At 38.7% G+C, this 22,471-nt stretch overlaps 1 protein-coding gene across 4 annotated transcripts in view; it reads right to left on the bottom strand.

Moving 5' to 3' along the window:
- PIP5K1B (phosphatidylinositol-4-phosphate 5-kinase type 1 beta) overlaps positions 1–22,471 on the bottom strand; it is a 385,124-nt gene that overhangs the window by 322,425 nt on the left and 40,228 nt on the right. The window lies entirely within an intron of this gene.

The following is a 22,471-nucleotide window of genomic DNA, read 5'->3' on the forward strand; positions in this document are numbered from 1 at the left end:
GCTTTAAGTTTGTTCCAAATAAGGGAAAACAACCAATTTTCCCATGTACATTAACATAAGTATGTACCAAAATATCATTATAAGATGTTTTGCTACACAGAATTCAGTATAGCACAGGTACATATCCAAATTTTCAGTACAGTATAAGAATTGTAATAAATATTTCATTATAATATAGCCTTATCTCTAGTTGCTCCAGGGAACAGATTGCTAAAATAATACCACAGGCAAGCACTGTTTCACAATTCCAACATCTGTAATGTTTGAAGCATTAAAAATTAGGAGTGCAATCTTAGAGCTTTCTTTTTTTTTTCCCCCAGAGCTTTGAGTTTTAAATAATCACCCATTGTGAACAATTGTGACTGATTTCTTTTGGAGCAAAAATATGGCGAAAATTCACTTTTTCTAAAAAAAAAAGAAAAAAACCTGTTAAGAACAGATGACTTGCAAGTGAATTCAAGATAATGAGCAGTGATTGTACCATTCCAAAACATTTTTGTTTAAATGCTTAAAAACAGTATTCAGTATATTCCAAAAGGCAGCAAACTTGCATTTGTCTCCCCACTTTTTCTAAGAACACTAATTTTATTTTTAAAAGGCATATGTCAAACGTGAAAAATGCTTCAGTATTCTTGTAAGTATCAGTAAAGAAATCAATTACAATTTGAAGCACAAAATCAATTTTGTGGGGATACATTGATGTTTATGATTAAGAGGTTACATAATAAAGGTGAGGGCAAAATAAGATTTACTTTATCACTACAATTAGGAATCTCTCGCCTTATTTCTTTGTTTTGATAAAGTATTGTTTGATCGCCCTGACCCTGCAATGTTTGATAGAATGTATAAAGTAACATTATAGCATTAAATGACATATGAAAATTCAGTAAAATAGAGGTTTATATTCCTAAAACATAGAAAGACTCAAAAATTCTGAAGTCTTACAACAGTACTTTAATAAAATGATGTTTATTACTATATATATACCATAGCTTCAAGGAACAAATCTTATGCTCCCAGCCCATTCACTGACTATAGACCTCAAATGGATTTCAAAATCTAGTGTAAGGGATGACTAAGACAACAGGTTAGAAAAATAGGATGATATTAAAAAATGGAAAGGCCATTTTACATAATTAATAGTAATGTGGATTCACCCACAATGGTTGGACTTAACTGACTAAATATTCCCAGAAGTGACTACGTATTTAGCTCCTGAATGCAATGAAAAGAATGACCACTATGGAGATTGCTTATTGCTGAGATTAAGGTAAACCCCAAATACCATACAAGTGCAGCCGATCTTAAAGAGAATCAAGATAAACTGGAAAACCATGACACCTCCCGAAAGCATGCTGAAATAAAGGTAATGATCATTAACAGCTGACTTTTGTAAAGTGTTGTTTTTTATATATAAAGCCCTTAAGCATTTTATTTATGGTATCTCAGTTAAAAATCACAAGAAAACATGAAGAAGCTGGTGTTTGTTTTACTAAGTGGGGAAGAAAGTCACAGAAAGGTTAAAAACTTCGCATCACATTCCCACATAAATCTCACACTTCAGTCATGCTGAAATACTTGCAGGTCTTGCAAATGCCGTATACTCTTGTATACTACTGGTTTTACCCAGGAAGCTTTCCTAAGAAAAGTTAGATGCTTCCTCTTCTATGATCCTATTATCACATGCACCGCTTACAGGTAACATGAGAATTGTAATAGTTGGTATGTAAATCTGTTCTCCACTGGGCAATGTCAGGATCACCGCATAAGGCCTCATGGGCTCTCACTGCACAGCTCCAGGGCATGCCATTCATACAGGCTACATTGTGATGTAACGGGTGACTCCTCCAGTCATACAGTATCTATAGTAGTCTAAGGACAGTGTCTTCATTGCCTTCCGCAGAATTCAGCACAGAGAATGTATGCATGAATGTTTCTCAGTGACCAAATAGCCCAGATAGATCCCACACAATAAATGTGAAATGGAGCTTAACTATTGAAGCTTCCCAACCAGTTAATTACCCTCCAACCAACACTTCATAAAGTAAAGTCTAACTCTATCAAACGTAAGGATAAATGCTAGTTTTGCCACTCAGTATACACAGAAAATCTCTGCCTTATTTCCTGTACATCAGCTTCTTATGCATTTTCTCAAATGTTAATGGTAAATTTAGAAGATTTCCCACTAAGGCTTTGAGAATGGTATAATTAATCTACAAGTGGATGTGACTTTTTCACCAGAGATGCCAAATGTTATAGTGAGAAGTAGATACAAAAATCTACCGAAAAGAGTGGACTAAAATGCAAATTAATACAGGTCAATTTTTCTATTTTAGTAAACATGTTCATAAGGACATTATGATTCAATATTCAGAAAAACAACATTCCACAACTTTCAACCACCTGCTCAGTAGAGAGAGAAAACTGCACTCTGACCTTTGGCAAACATGCTATCTTTGATTAAAGGTTTAAAAAAAAAGTTAGGCAATACATTCCTATTTTGTTTAGAAGGACACAGCATCTATCTTCCCTTGGATGGAAACATGGTTCTAGGTAAAAGAACCTTCTGGACGCAGCTAGTTTTAAGAAACAACTAGAGACTGAGGCAGACTTCCCAGAAGAGAAATTCTTTAGTCATTCGAGGTCACTACTTAGCCTTAATTCCTACAGATCACTCCTGCCTGCTATTCAGTAGACTGCTGCCTGGGAGCAGACACAAAAATGACTAGCTCTGATATTACTTGTAAAAACTATGAAACCTCAGAGGGTGGAGCCAAGATGGTGGCATGAGCAGAGCAGCGGAAATCTCCTCCCAAAACCACATATGTTTATGAAAATATAACAAAGACAACTCTTCCTAGAATAAAGACCAGAGGACACAGAACAACATCCAGACCACATCCACACCAGCGAGAACACAGTGCCGCGCGAAGGGGGTATGATACAAGCCCCAGCCCGGCGGGACCCAAGCGCCCCTCACCCCAGCTCTGGGCAGGAGGAGAGGAGTCGGAGCGGGGAGGGAGAGGGAGCCCAGGACTGCTGAACACCAAGCCTCAGCCACCCGGACCTGAGCGCAGACACAGTGCATGAGTGGGGTCCTGGATACTAGGGAAACAGGACAGCAAGACCTGTGAGCGGGTCCCTGAGGCTGGCGCCCGGGGACAAAGAAAAGCGAGCGGCTTTTCTTTTTTTTTTTTGCGAGTGCTTTTCGGAAGTCTTAAAGGGACAGGGAGCCAAAACCAGATGGAAGTGTCCTGGGACACTCTGGGCACTCTAACCCCCTGGGCAGCAGGGAACACGGAGGCCCCTCACAGAGATAAATAGCCTCCCAGCCACTCCCCCTCCAAAGGGGCTCCATCATATTGGAGCAGAGGCCCAAGACAGGCCATGCCCACAGCAACAGCGGAGATAAACTCCATAGCAGCAGGGAAGGAATCAGAAGCCCTGTCTGCACCCAGCTGCCCAGCACAAGCCACTAGAAGTCGCTGTTCTCCCAGGAGAGGAAGGCCACAAACCAACAAGAAGGGAAGTTCTTCCAGACATCACTCGTCCCAGCTCTGCAAACTATCTCTATCACCATGAAGAGGCAAAATTACAGGCAGACAAAGATCACAAAATCCACACCTGAGAAGGAGACAGACCTAACCAGTCTTCCTGAAAAAGAATTCAAAATAAAAATCATAAACATGCTGATGGAGATGCAGAGAAATATATAAGAGCTAAGAGATGAAGTCTGGAGAGAGATTACAGACGCCCGGAAAGAGATTACAGAAGTGAAACAAACTCTGGAAGGATTTATGAGCAGAATGGATAAGATGCAAGAGGCCATTGATGGAATAGAAACCAGAGAACAGGAACGCATAGAAGCTGACATAGAGAGAGATAAAAAGCCCTCAGGAATGAAACAATATTAAGAGAACTGTGTGACCAATCCAAAAGGAATAATATCCATATTATAGGGGTACCAGAAGAAGAAGAGAGAGAAAAAAGGATAGAAACTGTCTTTGAAGAAATAATTGCTGAAAACTTCCCCAAACTGGGTGAGGAAATAATCAAACAGACCACGGAAATACACAGAACTCCCAACAGAAAGGATCCAAGGAGGACAACACCAAGACACATAATAATTAAAATGGCAAAGATCAAGGACAAGGAAAGAGTTTTAAAGGCAGCTAGAGAGAAAAAGGTCACCTATAAAGGAGAACCCATCAGGCTATCATCAGACTTCTCAACAGAAACCTTACAGGCCAGAAGAGAATGGCATGATATATTTAATGCAATGAAACAGAAGGGCCCTGAACCAAGGATACTGTACCCAGCACGATTATCATTTAAATATGATGGAGGGATTAAACAATTCCCAGACAAGCAAAAGTTGAGGGAATTTGCTTCCCACAAATTACCTCTACAGGGTATTTTACAGGGACTGTTCTAGACAGGAGCACTCCTAAAACTAAACAGATGTCACCAGAGAAAATAAAATCACAGCAAAGAAAGCAGACCAACCAAATACTAACTAAAGGCAAAAAATAAAATAAAATCAACTACCCACTAAAAGCAGTTAAAGGAAACACGAAAGAGCACAGAATAAAACAACCAACATAGAAAGAACGGAGGAGGAGGAATAAGAAGGGAGAGAAGAAAAGAATCTCCAGACAGTGTATATAACAGCTCAATAAGCGAGCTAAGTTAGGCAGTAAGATACTAAAGAGGCTAACCTTGAACCTTTGGTAACCACGAATCTAAAGCCTGCAATGGCAATAAGTACATATCTTTCAAAAGTCACCCTAAATGTAAATGGACTGAATGCACCAATCAAAAGACACAGAGTAATAGAATGGATAAAAAAGCAAGACCCATCTATATGCTGCTTACAAGAAACTCACCTCAAACCCAAAGACATGCACAGACTAAAAGTCAAGGGATGGAAAAACATATTTCAGGCAAACAACAGAGAGAAGAAAGCAGGGGTTTCAGTACTAATATCAGAAAAAATAGACTTCAAAACAAAGAAAATAACAAGAGATAAAGAAGGACATTACATAATGATAAAGGGCTGAGTCCAACAAGAGGATATAACCATTCTAAATATATATGCACCCAACACAGGAGCACCAGCATATATGAAACAAATACTAACAGAACTAAACGGGGGAAATAGAAGGTAATGCATTCATTTTAGGAGACTTCAACACGCCACTCACCCCAAAGGATAGATCCACTGGGCAGAAAATAAGTAAGGACACGGAGGCACTGAACAACACACTACAACAGATGGACCTAATAGACATCTATAGAACTCTACATTCAAAAGCAACAGGATACACCTTCTTCTCAAGTGCACATGGAACAGTCTCCAGAATAGACCACATACTAGGCCACAAAAAAAGCCCCAGTAAATTCCAAAATATTGAAATTCTACAAACCAACTTTTCAGACCACAAAGGTATAAAACTAGAAATAAATTCTACAGAGAAAAACAAAAAGGCTCACAAACACATGGAGACTTAATACCATGTTTCTAAATAATCAATGGATCAACGAACAAATTAAAATAGATATCAAGGAATATATGGAAACAAATGACAACAACAACACAAAGCCCCAACTTCTGTGGGCCGCAGTGAAAGTAGTCTTAAGAGGAAAGTATACAGCGACCCAGGCACACTTGAAGAAGAACAATCCCAAATGAATAGTCTAACATCATAATTATCGAAACTGGAAAAGGAAGAACAAATGAGGCCTAAAGTCAGCAGAAGGAGGAACATAATAAAGATCAGAGAAGAAATAAACAAAATTGAGAAGAATAAAACAATAGCAAAAATCAATGAAACCAAAAGCTGGTTCTTTGAGAAAATAAATAAGCCTCTAGCCAAACTTATTAAGAGAAAGACAGAACCAACACAAATCAACAGAATCAGAAATGAGAATGAAAAAATCACGACAGACTCCACAGAAATACAAAGAATTATTAGAGAATACTATGAAAACCTACATGCCAACTAGCTGGAAAACCTAGAAGAAATGGACAACTTCCTAGAAAAATACAACCTTCCAAGACTGACCAAGGAAGAAACACAGAAGTTAAACAAACCAATTACGAGCAAAGAAATTGAAACGGTAATCAAAAAACTACCCAAGAACAAAACTCCCGGGCCAGACGGATTTACCTCGGAATTTTATCAGACACACAGAGAAGACATAATACCCATTCTCCTCAAAGTTTTCCAAAAAATAGAAAAGGAGGGAATACTCCCAAACTCATTCTATGAAACCAACATCACCCTAATACCAAAACGAGGCAAAGACCCCACCAAAAAAGAAAATTACAGACCAATATCCCTGATGAATGGAGATGCAAAAATACTCAATAAAATATTAGCAAACTGAATTCAAAAATATATCAAAAGACTCATACACCATGACCAAGTGGGATTCATCCCAGGGATGCAAGGATGGTACAACATTCGAAAATCCATCAACATCATCCACCACATCAACAAAAAGAAAGACAAAAACCACATGATCATCTCCATAGATGCTGAAAAAGCATTTGACAAAATTCAACACCCATTCATGATAAAAACTCTCAGCAAAATGGGTATAGAGGGCAAGTACCTCAACATAATAAAGGCCATATATGATAAACCCACAGCCAACATCATACTTAACAGCGAGAAGCTGAAAGCTTTTCCTCTGAGATCAGGAACAAGACAGGGATGCCCACTCTCCCCACTGTTATTTAACATAGTACTGGAGGTCCTAGCCACGGCAATTAGACAAAACAAAGAAATACAAGGAATCCAGATTGGTAAAGAAGAAGTTGAACTGTCACTATTTGCAGATGACATGATATTGTACATAAAAAACCCTAAAGACTCCACTCCAAAACTACTAGAACTGATATCAGAATATTGCAAAGTTGCAGGATACAAAATTAACACACTGAAATCTGCGGCTTTCCTATACACTAACAATGAACCAATAGAAAGAGAAATCAGGAAAACAACTCCATTCACAATTGCATCAAAAAGAATAAAATACCTAGCAATAAACCTAAACAAAGAAGTGAAAGACCTATACCCTGAAAACTACAAGTCACTCTTAAGAGACATTAAAGGGGACACTAACAAATGGAAACTCATCTCATGCTTGTGGCTAGGAAGAATTAATATTGTCAAAATGGCCATCCTGCCCAAAGCAATATACAGATTTGATGCAATCCCTATCAAATTACCAGCAACATTCTTCAACGAACTGGAACAAATAGTTCAAAAATTCATATGGAAGCACCAAAGACACCAAATAGCCAAAGCAATCCTGAGAAGGAAGAATAAAGTGGGGGGGATCTCACTCCCCAACTTCAAGCTCTACTACAAAGCCATAGTAATCAAGACAATTTGGTACTGGCACAAGAACAGAGCCACAGACCAGTGGAACAGATTATAGACTCCAGACATTAACCCAAACATACATGGTCAATTAATATTTGATAAAGGAGCCATGGACATACAATGGGGAAATGACAGTCTCTTCAACAGATGGTGCTGGCAAAACTGGACAGCTACATGTAGGAGAATGAAACTGGACCATTGTCTAACCCCATACACAAAAGTAAATTCAAAATGGATCAAAGACCTGAATGTAAGTCATGAAACCATAAAACTCAGAAAAAAACATAGGCAAAAATCTCTTAGACATAAACATGAGTGACCTCTTCTTGAAAACATCTCCCCGGGCAAGGAAAACAATAGCAAAAATGAACAAGTGGGACTATATTAAGCTGAAAAGTTTCTGTACAGCAAAAGACACCATCAATAGAACAAAAAGGAACCCTACAGTATGGGAGAATATATTTTTAAATGACAGATCCAATAAAGGCTTGATGTCCAAAATATATAAAGAGCTCATACGCCTCAACAAACAAAAAACAAATAATCCAATTAAAAAATGGGCAGAGGAACTGAACAGACAATTCTCCAAAAAAAGAAATACAGATGGCCAACAGACATATGAAAGGATGCTCCACATCACTAATTATCAGAGAAATGCAAATTAAAACCACAGTGAGATATCACCTCACACCAGTATGGATGGCTACCATCCAAAAGACAAACAACAACAAATGTTGGTGAGGTTGTAGAGAAAGGGGAACCCTCCTACACTGCTGGTGGGAATGTACATTAGTTCAACCATTGTGGAAAGCAGTATGGAGGTTCCTCAAAATGCTCAAAATAGACTTACCATTTTACCCAGGAATTCCACTCCTAGGAATTTACCCTAAGAATGCAGCACTCAAGTTTGAAAAAGACAGATGCACCCCTATGTTTATTGCAGCACTATTTACAATAGCCAAGAATTGGAAGCAACCTAATTATCCATCAGTAGATGAATGGATAAAGAAGATGTGGTTCATATACACAATGGAATATTATTCAGCCATAAGAAGAAAACAAATCCTACCATTTGCAACAACATGGATGGAGCTAGAGGGTATTATGCTCAGTGAAATAAACCAAGCAGAGAAAGAGAAATACCAAATGACTTCACTCATCTGTGGAGTATAAGAACAAAGCAAAAACTGAAGGAAGAAAACAGCAGCAGAATCACAGAACCCAAAAGTGGACAAACAGAGGATGAAAGCCTAATTTGGCTACCCAGAAAACTAATTAAGATTCTATATGAAGAAGAACTTCCAACATCAACATTCTCTGTAAGAGTCATTCCAGAAGATGATCATCAAAAAACTTCAACAAAGATCCTGGCGCTGTTGCAGTTGTAGCTGCATTCATCCCACCGGTTCCTGGACTTGCCATTGGAATGAAGAAGGAGATATCTAAGCTGGCCTGTGCATACATTAAAACAACAAATTTGACTGGATCTATACTGTCAGAACTCAACCAAGAATTAGGAGAAGTACAAGTTGAAGCGCTCCAAGATCTTGTGACTATAGACTATCTACTGTTAAAAGAACATATGGGATGTGAACAGTTCCCAGGAATGTGTTGTTTTAATTTGTCTGATTTTTCTCAAACTATTCAAATTCAGTTAGACAATATCCATCATATCATTGATAAGTTTTCACAAATGCCTAGGGTGCCTAACTGGTTTTCTTGGTTTCACTGGATATGGCTGGTAATTGTAGGTCTGCTTTGGTTATGTAGCTGTATTCCTATTATGTTAATGTGTGCACGCAATTTAATTAGTAGTTTAAATCCTATACATGCTTATGTTACACTACAAGAAGATATGTCAAAGAAATAATCAATCTTCCCATGTTTTCTTCCATCTGCTATTTCTATAGCTTTTCTTCTTCCTTCCTAATTACAACCCTTAAGTAGAATTCGTGCCTCATATCGAAATTACCGAGTATCATAATTCTTCCAAGTGGTAAAGGTACCTCAAGACAAATGCTGGGCATAGAAGCCACAGGGCATAAATCTGCAAAGAAGTAAAAAGCTAACCTTTTCAAAGAATATTGCTTCTCTCTCACTTTCCAACTTTACATTTCCCTGTATGGCCCCGGAAGATGACTGGTTAGCCAGAGACGGATAAGATTCCTCAAGGGAGGAACAACCTAAGACAGGTACAGTTGCAGGGGGGTCATCAGGTGAGAAATTGGGGATCAACAGAGGTAACATTTATGAATAATTCCAAGAGATCAAAGGCTCCTCATCTTCCACACCATACAGCAGTGATTCTTTAGTGGTCAGTGAAGCAATAGCCTTTGTTTTATATATATATATATATTCAATGAAATGATCAAAATAAAGAAAACCAAAAGGCAATTTGTCCAAACTCATTGAGGCTGATACATTTATGAATTCTGAAGGCTTAGAAAGGGCTTAGAACCTCACCCCCCACTGTTTTGAGAGAAATCTTCTGCATCCGTGGATGTTTTGTTGCCCTTGTCTAGCTCAGATTAATACTTAGTCTATAGGCACACACCTGATCATCTACATTTGCCCTCTTACAGCACTAAACTATGTTTTCTACCTTTATCTTGCATCTACCTACCACTTCAGCATTTTATTAAAAAAAAATAATAAAAAAAATAATAATAAGGGAGAAATGTGGGATTCACATATAAATCAAGTATAAAAATCAAACGAATAATCATATTTGACCTGATTGTTTATAGTTCATGATGCATGATCAAAACCAAAAGTTTCTGTGATATGACTGCCCTTGCACTGTTCACCATGTAAGAACTTATTCACTATGTAAGAACTTGTTCACCATGTAAGAACTTGTTCGTTATGTTTCAGAAGATTGGAGACTGTTGAGAATTAGGCTTGGGGTTGATTAATGATTGTGCATTGAGTCCCCTATACAGAATTTTATTGTTGTTAACAACCATCTGATCAATAAATATGAGAGATGTCCTCTCAAAAAAAACACAAAAAACTATGAAACTTCAGAGACATGGCAGTGTGGTAGACAGAAAAATGATCCCCCAAAGATGTCCAGATCCTAATCCCTGGAACCTTGACGATGTTGTGACTATGGCAAAGAGGAATTAAGGATGCTAATCAGCTGACCTTAGGTAAGATTATCCTGGATTATCTGTGGGCCCAATGTGATCGTGAGGGTCCTTTAAACAGAAGAGGAAGGCATATCAGCAAAATGAGCCAGGTAAATACCGTATGATTTCACTTATTTGTGGACTATAAAAACAAAGCAAAACAGAAGGAACAAAACAGCAGTAGACTCATGGACATGGAGAAGTTACCAGTGGTTACCAAAAGGGAGGGGTTGAAGCAGGTATTGGGAGTGAGGGGGATAAAGGGGCACAAAAATTCACAATCACAGTACAAGTTAGTCACCAGGACGGTAGTACAGCATGGAGAATATAGTCAATGATTCTGTAACATCTTCTATGTTCATGGATAATAACCACACTAGAGGGAGTGAGAATTTAATAATAAAATAGCTATCTGTTTTACAGAAATGGTCTGAAAAACATGCAGATTGGTGTGGCACTTTGAGACTTTGTGCATACAAGACCCATAGTATTTATGAGCACCAAAGAGACCACAGAGAAGAACATCTAGTCCACTCTCTTTAATTAATTTCTCCTCTTCCCCCTACCCCCTTCCTTGCTAATTCTCTTGCCAATTCCCTATGCTACTGGTAACTAGAATTAACTGCACAGAACTAAAATGACACCTGAAATGTATATAACCGAGTTTAGTTTTTAATTTTAATTAAAACATTTTTAAACCTGTGGCTTGCTTGTTTCAGCGAAACTTTTAAAGTATGTTTAGAACAACCTGGGAATGTAAGTCTACTTTTTCAACTGTAAAGCTAAGGAAATCTAAATACAGATCAAGTATTTCTAGTGAAAATACACACTAGATTTACAAGATTTAGTTGGAAAAAATATTAAATGTATCATTAAGTTTTCATATGATTAAAATCTTGAAATGAAAATCATGATATACTAGGTTAAATATGGCTACTATAAAATTTAAAAATACGTATGTGGCTCTCATTATATTTCTATTAGTGCTGTGTGAAAGGGGAAGATGGAAATACTCATATATTTTAACTTGAAATGCTAGAAAATGGAAAAGAGACAAAAGTACAAGATACTTGTTTGATACAAATAAACTGTAGAGGGCACAGGGGACAGAAGAATGTACGTACGCATGATCAGAGTTCTCAAACTTTGTAATAAAAGGTCAAAGATAAAAGAGAATTCCTTGCTAGTTTTGTTTCTCTTTAATCAGTTAGAAAAGCAGAATACAGGATAAGAAGATACTAAATTACTCATCTCAAAACTTCTCTTCTTTGTTGGTTGGCTCTTAATTTATAGATGACCTTGCAAAACAAAAACTGTAAACTAAGAATGAGTACACAAACTGCAAAGCAGCCACAACACATTTTTAGAAATCTATTTTTTCCACAAATGTGTCAAGCTGACAAAATGAGAATACAAGCAATTCACAAATTCTTTGCATTAAATTTCTAATTCAAGCTCTCCCTTTTTTGGCTTTGGTAATAGATCAGGCTCTAAGTTTTTAAAACTAATATTACACCATGAAGGGAGACATGCTGATCTGTCAAATAGGAGTCTTAAAAAATGTTTATGTAAAATATCACATGGTCAAAGGCCCTTAAAAAATCCCTGGAATTTGGCCTTAGGAGTAAGACAATTCATCCACCCTCCTCCTGCAATGCTATAGTTTATGCACAACAGGAGTGAGTCTCCACTAGTAACAGCCCATGTGTCAGAAGACTGATCAAAAATGTCAAAGTAAAGTGTACACTGCAGCTCAGAGTGCGAGACTAGTTTTCAGAGGCCACTCAGTTGCCCAGAGAAAAGGAGTGTTTTATTCAGGTGACCCTAAACCTCCCAGAGGTCACACAGGATAATCTCAGCTTTGCTTTCCAGGCTCTCTGAGGCTGCCTGAGTCAGTGAATGTTTGAGGACCGGGCTGAGGGTTCATCCTCAGGCCTCTAGCCATCTGTAAGCCTCACGGATCACTTCTCACTCAAGATTGCCACAGCCCAACAGTCCAATTTTCCTGTTCAAATGCTCCACATTGACAAAAAACACATAATGCCTTTTAGAAAAAAGGATAATATACAAACTATGCATGTAGTATGAGAGCAATTACATAGATACAGGAAAAACTATTTTAATAAATGCTAACAGTGGTTACTTCTACTAATAGGATTATTTCCTTTATATATGTTAAAATCTTCCACATTTTGGTGGGGAGAAACTTGTACTACTTATACAGGTGATTTTCCTTTTCTTTTTTTTGGTATGGAGGAGAGTGTTAAAAAAAAGGGTTCCTATTAGGTTCTTGAATGTATTTTGAATTAGAATGCTTCTTTGACATGAACACCTAATACATTTTGTAAAATACTTATGACAGGAAAAAGTGGTATACTCATAAATGTGCTTTTAAAAGTGCCACACTGCTAATCCAAAAAAAAAACTAGGATCCCCACTGAAACCAAAAATGGATTCTTTAGGAAAGTAGTCTCCAAAGCAAGACACAATAAAACTACAATTTATTTCTCTGAAGTATGAGTGTAAACTTAACCAATTACACTGCACTTCTAAAGGTCTTGATAATAATGCACAAAAAATTAAGGTTTTACATTATGTAAATTTTTGATTCACTTTTCTAACTTGAGTATATTTCAAGTTATTTCTTATGGATTTTTAAAAGTTCAGGATGACATACAGAGAGGTACAAATCACTTAGAATCTAAAATAAAAGGTATTTGTAATACTGATATGTCACCTTTCAGTCACAGAGCTCCAGGCAAGTGTAGTTACATTTGAACTGCTATGTATCAAGAAGGCTACACATAAGTATTAAATATATCTTATTTGGAGAAGAAAGAGACTCCCATTGCCAAAGTATGGTAGGAACAGAACCACATTATCATATATGGTGGCAAAACATGAGTGACAATCCCACTAAAGTCAAAACTAGGCAGGATACCTGTCACCTCTGTTATTTCAATATTTTTCTAAAAGTGTGAGCCAAAGCTGTAAAAAATTACAAATAATGGGAACTGGAAGATATAATGAGCATTATTTGGAAATGATATGACAATCCACTTACCAAACCTAGCAGAATCACCTGGAAAAAAAAAGTTGGTGGGGAGCTAATACACACAAATCAACAATTTTCCTAATTTCTACAAGTAACCAGCCAGAAATACAAGGGGGGTAAACTCACATTCACAAAAGAAGGGACTAAGTAAAATAGGAATGTATTTAAAGAAAGGCATACAGAACCAACATAAAGAAAACCATTTAACTTTATGAAGACCTGAATTAATGAAACAATGTACCATTCTGAATGTGAAAGCTTGTTAAGATTACAATTTCCCCCAAATAAACTTAGAAATGTAATGCAGTTATAATTAATATCTCATCAGAGGTTTTCTTTAGAACTTGACAAAATTACTCTAAAGTTCCTTTAGAAGAACAAATCATTAAGAAGACTGAAAAAATTTGGAAGGAAAGGGAGGTATAATTAAGATAGATTGCACTACCAGACATCAAACTATATTATCAAAATGTGTTATAAAGATAAAGTAATTGAAACTTGTTTTCTTCTTACCAGAAAGGAGTGTTTGAGAATAATCTAGAATTCAGCATACAACGCATATGACATTTCAAATTAATGCAAAAAGTATGGATTACTAAATCAGGTTGGTCAACTGGTCATTCATTTTGGAAATGATAGTTTGTCCCCATCTCTCATCTTACACAAAAATTAATTTCAGATGCAATAAAATTTAAATGTGCAAAACAAAACTACCAAAGTACTAGAAGAAAATTAAGGTAATATTTATATAATGATGGAGTGGAAGAGACCTGTGTAAGCATGACAAAGGCCAAAATCACAGAGAAAAATACTAGATTTGACAGCATAAAAATGTAACTCCTTATGAATGATAAAAGTATCAAACACAATACTGAAAGGCAGGCAAACTGAAAAAAGTATTTGCAACATATGGCAGAAAGGGAGTTAATGACCTTAACCAATAAAGACTTCTTGTGAAGTACTTTAAAATTTTGCTTTGAAAAATAGTCAAGTGACATAAGACAATTTATAAAGAAATCATAAAGTGTCCAGAAATATTCAAATATATCTTTAAAACATTTTATGTAAATTAAAAAGTACAGTGTTTTCAATATCGATGTATCAGTGATTTTTTAAACTTATACACTGCTGTATGTCAATTGCCTCTCATAAAACTGGGGGGAAAAACCCCACATCCTCATGGCCTTGCCACTAACTATCTGAGTGACTGAATCTCTCCGGGCCTGGGTTACTCATTTCAGAGCAAGCTGAACTTGAAGATCTCTTCCAGAGTACCGTTCAACTCTACTGCCATTAACATATGACCTAAAGTGATGGACGGACAATACAGAAAACAGCATACACTGAATTCAATGGACATTTACTGGGCACCTTCTATGGACAAGATACTGTGATAGATACTGTACAGATATAGCTTTGGCCTCTATGTAAGCAATACAGCATCATAAAATTGTAGCACTGGAAAGACTCAATTTTATAAATGAGCAAACTGGCACAAAGTGACAGATATCCTGAAATATTAAACTTGGGGTACATCTATAAAGTTAGAGAAAAGTTATTCCATGTATTACAAAATACAGGACTAATTTCTTAAGAACTCTTTTGAAGAGTGGACAAGGAGACAGTAAGTGTGGGCTTTAGTCCTGGCCCTGTCAGAAATTCATGTTTTAAAGAACTTACTGAGGTGAAATTCATATAACATAAAACTAACCATTTTACAGCAAATGATTCAGTGGCACTTAGTACATTCCCAGTGTCATGTAAGCACCACCTCCTCTAGTTCCAAAACCTCCTGCAGTGAGGCAATGCATTCCAGGTCCACTCCATTCCAGACCCTGGCCATTTCCCAGTAAAGCCTTTGCCTCTCTGAGGAACTTCTGAAATCATTTAGCATAAACAGGCAACTCATAGTATTCCAGAATCATTTAACAAATGTTTAGGTAAGTGTCTATCAGCAGAATGAATAGCCACACAACTTCCTAGAAAGGTCAATCAATGGAACCACCCATGATAACTAATGAATCACATTTTTAAATAGCGGTAGTTTCATTACCTGAATTATTCACTGTTCCATTTCAATCCCCTTTTGTGAACGTTTGCACAGCGTGCTCAAAGTGGGTCCAGGCCCCAGCTCACAGGCTCTCTATCTAGAGTGACTATAAGAGTAACCTAACCTCTTTCTGCAGGCAGGGTTTATTAGAGAAATGTTTGCATATATTTGAAACTGACAGTTATGTGTGCTTTACAATTATGATGAGTATTTACTTACTTGAGAAATAGTCTATTGTGCAAATCATAAAATTACAACTAACAGTGTTTTCTGAGGGTTTACTATGCTCTTGACACAGGCCTACGTGCTTTCAATATGTCATTTCATTTAATCCTCATGAAGGTCATAAGGAGACTTGGGGCTTGGAGAAGTTGCGTGACTTGCCTAAACTCATCCACTTTATATATGGAGATCCAGAATTAAAAATATGATCTACTTGACATAAAAACAGTGCTCTGACCTGCCAGGCAAACTCTTTCCCTGAGACTGTATCACCAATAACTATCCCTGAGCCATTTCTATAAAGAACTCCCATAGCAGTTGGGGTAAACCAAACGTAGCCACATGGTTTAACTCTGAAAGACACTCCCAGGCAGTACTGTGGACAAGGAACAGAGGGTTAGAACCTTTGAAAGACTCAAGTATTCCAACTCTTCATCATAAGCAGAAGTGCATTAACAACCATTGGTTTCAATCCACAAAGAAATTTTCATTTGTCCCTATGAAATATCTAATTTTAATGTTCCCTATTCAATATTGCAACTCATCTCCAGTACCATCTCTAGGACTCCCAATCCTTCCTATCCTAGACCACTTGTTTTCCCATCGTTCTTATCATCACTGAATACAATATACCATTTACATAATCATTGTGCATACTACTGTTATTCTGGGCTTGAATGCAAGCTTGTTGACAACAAGGAATCTGTTTTTTTTCACTGCTGTGTCCTCAGTGCTAACAGACACAATGGCATAAACCACAGCTGGAGCGCATTCCTCTTCCTTACAAAAGTGGGTGATGGTATCTATTCAAAACACTTTCTAACATTTCAACCAAAAACCGCTAAATGCTGTTAAATATTTCGCACATTTGAATGGAGACACTGACACATCCATAAGTGAATTCAACAGCTATGTCACTAAAGAGAAAGCTATAATTACGGAATAATACAAATATCACTGACAGATGGAAAGGGGTTTTATTGTTACAGCTCATCAAGGGAATTATACAAAATGTTCAGTGACTTAATACAACTGACAGGCTATCCAAGCATATAAATCAAGCCCTGATTCCTCAGTTCTAAGGCATGATGGGGTGGGAATGGGAGGGGGAGGCAATGAAAGAAGGATGTTTAATTTGGAACACTGATCTTTATAAGAGAAGTTACTACCTGGAAAAGGTTTCACATGCCCATTATTTCTATAATGGAAACTACAGAAAACAGTGTGATAAATGAGTGTGGCAGAGCATGGGTTAATAACAGTTTTCATCTATTAAACACTTTGCTAGGTACCAGGCACTTTACATATATTACATCATTTAAATGTCCTCACAACCATCCTGTGATGTAGGTACCATTACTGTTGGATAAATAAGGCAACTAGGCTCAGAGAGGTTGTCTAAGCTGCTCCATCTCACACAGCTCCTTACCCAGGAGTTACACTCTAGGTTAGCAGGTCTCAGCAGGGAGTGATTTTGTTCCCCAGGTGACATTTAGCAATGTATGGAGATTTTTTTGTTGTTACACCTAGGTGAAAAATGGCACTAGTATCTAGTGGGTAGGAATGCAGCAAAATGCCCTACAGTGGAGAGGACAGCCCCATCACAGGAATTATCTGGCCGAAGAAGTCAACAGTGATGAAGCCGAGAAACCTTGTTCTCATGCTAAATCTCTGAGCTCTGGCTCCTGAAGTTTGAGAAACACCACCTTTGATACAAGGACCAAAGGGAGGAAAACTCTAACATGCCAGTTATATGCAGTTATAAGTTACCTAATAAAAGGCATATATTTGTTTCCTGAGAATGTTGTAACAAATCAGAACAAACTTGGTGGCTTAAAACTACAGAAATTTATTCCTTCATGGTTCTGGAGCCCAGAAGTCCAAAACCAGTATTGCTGGGCTGAAATCGAGGTGCTGGGAGGTCTACACTCCCTCTGGACCCTCCAGGGGAGCCTCTGCCCCTTGCCTCTCCCAGCCTCTGGCTGCTGCTAGCCTTGGCACTCCATGGCTAGAGCCCCGGCCTCCATTTTCATGTCACCTTCTCTGTGTCTCTGTGCACCCCCCCACCTCCAAGTCCAGGAGAGGATCACTGTGATGGCATTTACGGTCTGCCTGGATAATCCAGGATACCCTGCTGGTCTTAAAGCTCTTACCTAACAGTATCTGCAAAGGCTTTCTTCAAATAAACTAAGACAGGTTCCAGGATTAGGATAAGGATTTTGTGGGAGGGCCATCTTCAGCTCACCACATGTAGTTATCATCATTCCCATTTTACCCATGAGACAACTTATATCCTGTGCCCAAGGGCAAATGGATGGCAAGTGGTGGAGGCAGAATTTGAAATTAGCTCTGTCCATCTCTGATGCTCATTCTCTTTTCTCTATACCATGCCACTTATAGAGGCTGAAGAAAACACCTCAAACCAGCAGATCGCAACCTCCTACTGGGGATGAAGGCAAGCAGACTAAAAATCCACACATGCTCCATGTACACCCAGCACAACTCAAAGAACAGCTTCTGTGATGCAAAGGTCTATTTGCATTAATTCACTATTTTCCTTATATAACTTAGAGAACATTTCTTGTCCCCTAGGAGGTGCCTTATTACACAAAGAATTACCTGAAATCCCTGCACAGAACAGCCGACAGCCTTCTTCCTGAGTGTTAAGTAATATGCAATAAATTACAGCTTTAACTGCACATGCATCTTTTGAATTTCTACATTATTATGCACTAAAGGCCCAAGCTTACTATGAGAGGAAGTTATTTCCAGTGGAGGGGAGGATATGGTGGGCCTGTGTGTGGATGTTGGAGTTTTCATAACTCCAGAAATTTTCTGATATGAAAAAATCTAAAAAGGAATAAAGTACGGCTACATGCTATAACATGGCTAAATCTTGAAACATTATGCTAAGTGAAAGAAGCCAGACACAAAATGACACATATTGTTTGATTCCATTTGTACGGAATGTCCAGAATAGTTAAGTCCATAGACACAGAAAACAGCTGAGCAGTGGGCTACAGGGAATGGGGAATGATTGCTCTGTGGTATGAGGCTTCATTTTGGAGGGATGGAAATGTTTTAGAATTAGATAGATGTGGTGGTTGCTTCTGTTTTTCACCTGGAAGTAGTTAAGTTGATGTCATGTGAATTTCGCCTCAGTAGAAATAAAAATAAATAAAAGGAGGCCTCTGTGTTAAGCAAACTCTGGAGATAAATGACCCATTTCTTTACAACACAGTGTTAAATCATATTCCGGTTCCAATCCTAGAAACTACCCAGCCAAGAAACTATGATTTATTTTATATAACCCTGGACAGAATCCATTTCCTAATACTCTACATATTTTTTTTGGTATCATTAATCTACAATTACATGAGGAACATTATGTTTACTAGACTCCCTCCATCATCAAGTCCCCCCAACAAACCCCATTACAGTCACTGTCCATCAGCATAGTAAGATGCTGTAGAGTCACTGCTTGTCTTCTCTGTGTTGCACAGCTCTCCCCGTGCCCCCCCCACCACATTATATATGCTAATTGTAATGCCCCCTTTCTTCCCCCCCCTTATCCCTCCCTACCCACCCATCCTCCCCAGTCCCTTTCCCTTTGGTAACTGTTAGTCCATTCTTGGGTTCTGTGATTCTGCTGCTGTTTTGTTCCTTCAGTTTTTGCTTTGTTGTTACACTCCACAGATGAGTGAAATCATTTGATACTTGTCTTTCTCCACCTGGCTTATTTCACTGAGCATAATACCCTCTAGCTCCAACCATATTGTTGCAAATGGTAGGATTTGTTTTCTTCTTATGGCTGAATAATGTTCCATTGTGTATATGTACCACATCTTCTTTATCCATTCATCTGCTGATGGACACTTAGGTTGCTTCCATTTCTTGGCTATTGTAAATAGTGCTGAGATAAACATAGGGTGCATCTGTCTTTTCAAACTGGGCTGCTGCACTCTTAGGGTAAATTCCTAGAAGTGGAATTCCTGGGTCAAATGGTATTTCTATTTTGAGCATTCTGAGGAACCTCCATACTGCTTTCCACAATGGTTGAACTAGTTTACATTCCCACCAGCAGTGTAGGAGGATTCCCCTTTCTCCACAACTTTGCCAACATTTGTTGTTGTTTGTCTTTTGGATGGTGGTGATCCTTATTGATGTGAGGTGATATCTCATTGTGGTTTTAATTTGCATTTCTCTGATAACTAGTGATGTGGAGCATCTTTTCATGGGTCTGTTGGTCATCTAAATTTCTTCTTTGGAGAACTGTCTGTTCAGCTCCTCTGCCCAATTTTTAATTGGATTCTACTACTCTACTTTTGGACTTTGATAAGCAGGCTTAAAATAGTAGAAGTCATAAAAATCTTAAATTCACTTTTTAGTTTTTGCTAACAAAGAAATATTTGCCATAAGAAATAGTTATATCATGCCAACATTTATAGTGAAGTAATACCTAGGATAAAAATCTTTACCTCCCACTCTCCTAAAATAAGTTGCCTACTTGGATTTTCCTATAAAAAAAGCCAGATGAGACAGTAAAACAAAAGTGCTCTGTTATTTCAAATGTAAGACATTGTTATTAATGTAAGTAATGATAATCATCAAAGGAACAGCATAAAGTAAAATGCGGCCATGTTGCAGTGCCCACTTTAAAGCGACATGGCAGTAATAACTAGGGGACAAATCTGTTGGCCTTTTACTGTACAACCAACAGACAGTAATTAAGCAACAAGCATCAACAGAGGCAGTTTCGATTTGATAGTAACCAGATAGGACATACCAGAAATATGTGCACACATCAGATAGGCTGCCCTCCTCCCACAAGTACACAAAGGTTGCTGCCCCAGGGAGCCTGAACTGTCTGAAGGGCTCCACGAGGAGTAAAACTAATCAAAGAAAGAATGTGCAGGTTTCTGATGAATACTGCGGGGTAGGCTTGGGGCCGTCTGTTGAGCAGCCAGGGAAAGGACGAAAGGTAAGGTAATCACCAAGCCTGTTTCAAACCTAACGCCTTCTTCCAGAATCTACCTTCTACCGCGCCTGGCGGAGGAAGACCTTCCCAGGACCCGTGACCCTCTAACCGTGTGGGCCAAGGACAGGGAGGGGATCTGCCACCCAGAAAAGCACTGCTGTCATAGGGCTAAATCTGCAAGAGAAAGCATCTTGCTCTGCAACCATGTAAGATGATTCTGAACCTGGAACTAGTCTTTCCATTCCAAACCGAGGCTGGGCTGCTGTCGCCTCTGCTTGACTGAAAGTGGTGAGCCAGGCTCCAGTCCTGCTGCAAGGCCAGAGGACAGCTTGACAAGAGGGACAGCAGGGGAGATGGATGAGGACAAGCCCAGAAGAGAGTTGAGTGTTGAGCTCCAGGCCGTGCTTGCCATCAGCCCCTCTAAGCATCTCACAGCTCACTTTTCCTCCTTGGTGTGGTTTTCTGCACAGTGGGGTGACCCCTGCCCTGCCTGCTTTCACCAAAGTTCTTGCCAGAAGTGAGAGTGAAGGGCATGTGGGGAGCAGAACAAAAATGAACAGACAAGTATCCATGGGTTAAGCCTTCTATCAGCACTTCTTAAACTTGACCCAAGCACCCCACATAATCAAGACCCCAGATCAAAGAGTTAGTAAGAAAGAAGAGATACATTTGGGATGTGATGGCTTAAAGTTGACATTTTAAGTCATGACTTCATTTATTCAACAACTATTTAGTGAGAACCAATTAGGTTTATATTCTTGAATAAAATAGACATGAACTTTTCCTTCATGGGGCTCACAGTCTGATAGGAAAGACACCAAGTAATTTGTATAATTTATTTGGAAAAATTATCATGTGTAATATGTGCTGTGAAGGAAATAGAATGCAGTGGCAGAAAATTAAGGGGAGATCTACTTAGGTGGGTGGGGAGACAAGGAAGTCTTCTCAGGGGCTGATACATTTATGAATTCTGAAGGCTTAGAAGGAGCCAGTGGTGCAAAGGGATGGGGAGTGTGGGGCAGGATAGCTTCCAGGTAGAGGAGACAGCATGAGTGCAGGCCCTGGAGTAGGAAGGTCAGGAGAGGAAGAGGCTCAAGCAAAGTGGGCAGGAAGCCTGGGGAGCCTTTCCTAGGCAGCGTATCCTGGGAATCTCCAAGGGTGAGAGATAAGCACTGCTTTCCAAATAAGGATTACAGGATGTTGAAATGGACACCAAGGAAGACAAGTGTCTTAGATTCAGATTCCAGAGCAAAATTCCTGGCCTACATGCAATTCTTCAAAGGACACGGCCCCAGACCATTTTCACTGATCTTGAACTTCTCTCCCACAGGGAGCTTGTGAGGGTACAAATCAGTCAGGCTGTTGGTGGCTGAAAAGGAGGGAATGATTGAAGCAAGTCATCTGTAGTTCTGGCCTATCTTACAGGACCAAGGTAAGAGGTGGGAGACTGGCCGCCCCTCTTCTAGCCGAGTGAGGAGCCCAACAGGACTAGCTGGAGAGTACAACACTCCTGTGACATGCGAGGCCCCATGACCTTGCTGGTGACTCCTGCCTAAGAAATCTAAAGCACTGCAGGCAGGCTGCTGGAAGCCAAGAGAAATTACAGCTGCCTGAGCTCAGACTGCACCCTGCGAGTTTGTG

Source organism: Manis pentadactyla, chromosome 3 (genome assembly GCF_030020395.1).
Source record: "Manis pentadactyla isolate mManPen7 chromosome 3, mManPen7.hap1, whole genome shotgun sequence".
NCBI lineage: Eukaryota > Metazoa > Chordata > Mammalia > Pholidota > Manidae > Manis > Manis pentadactyla.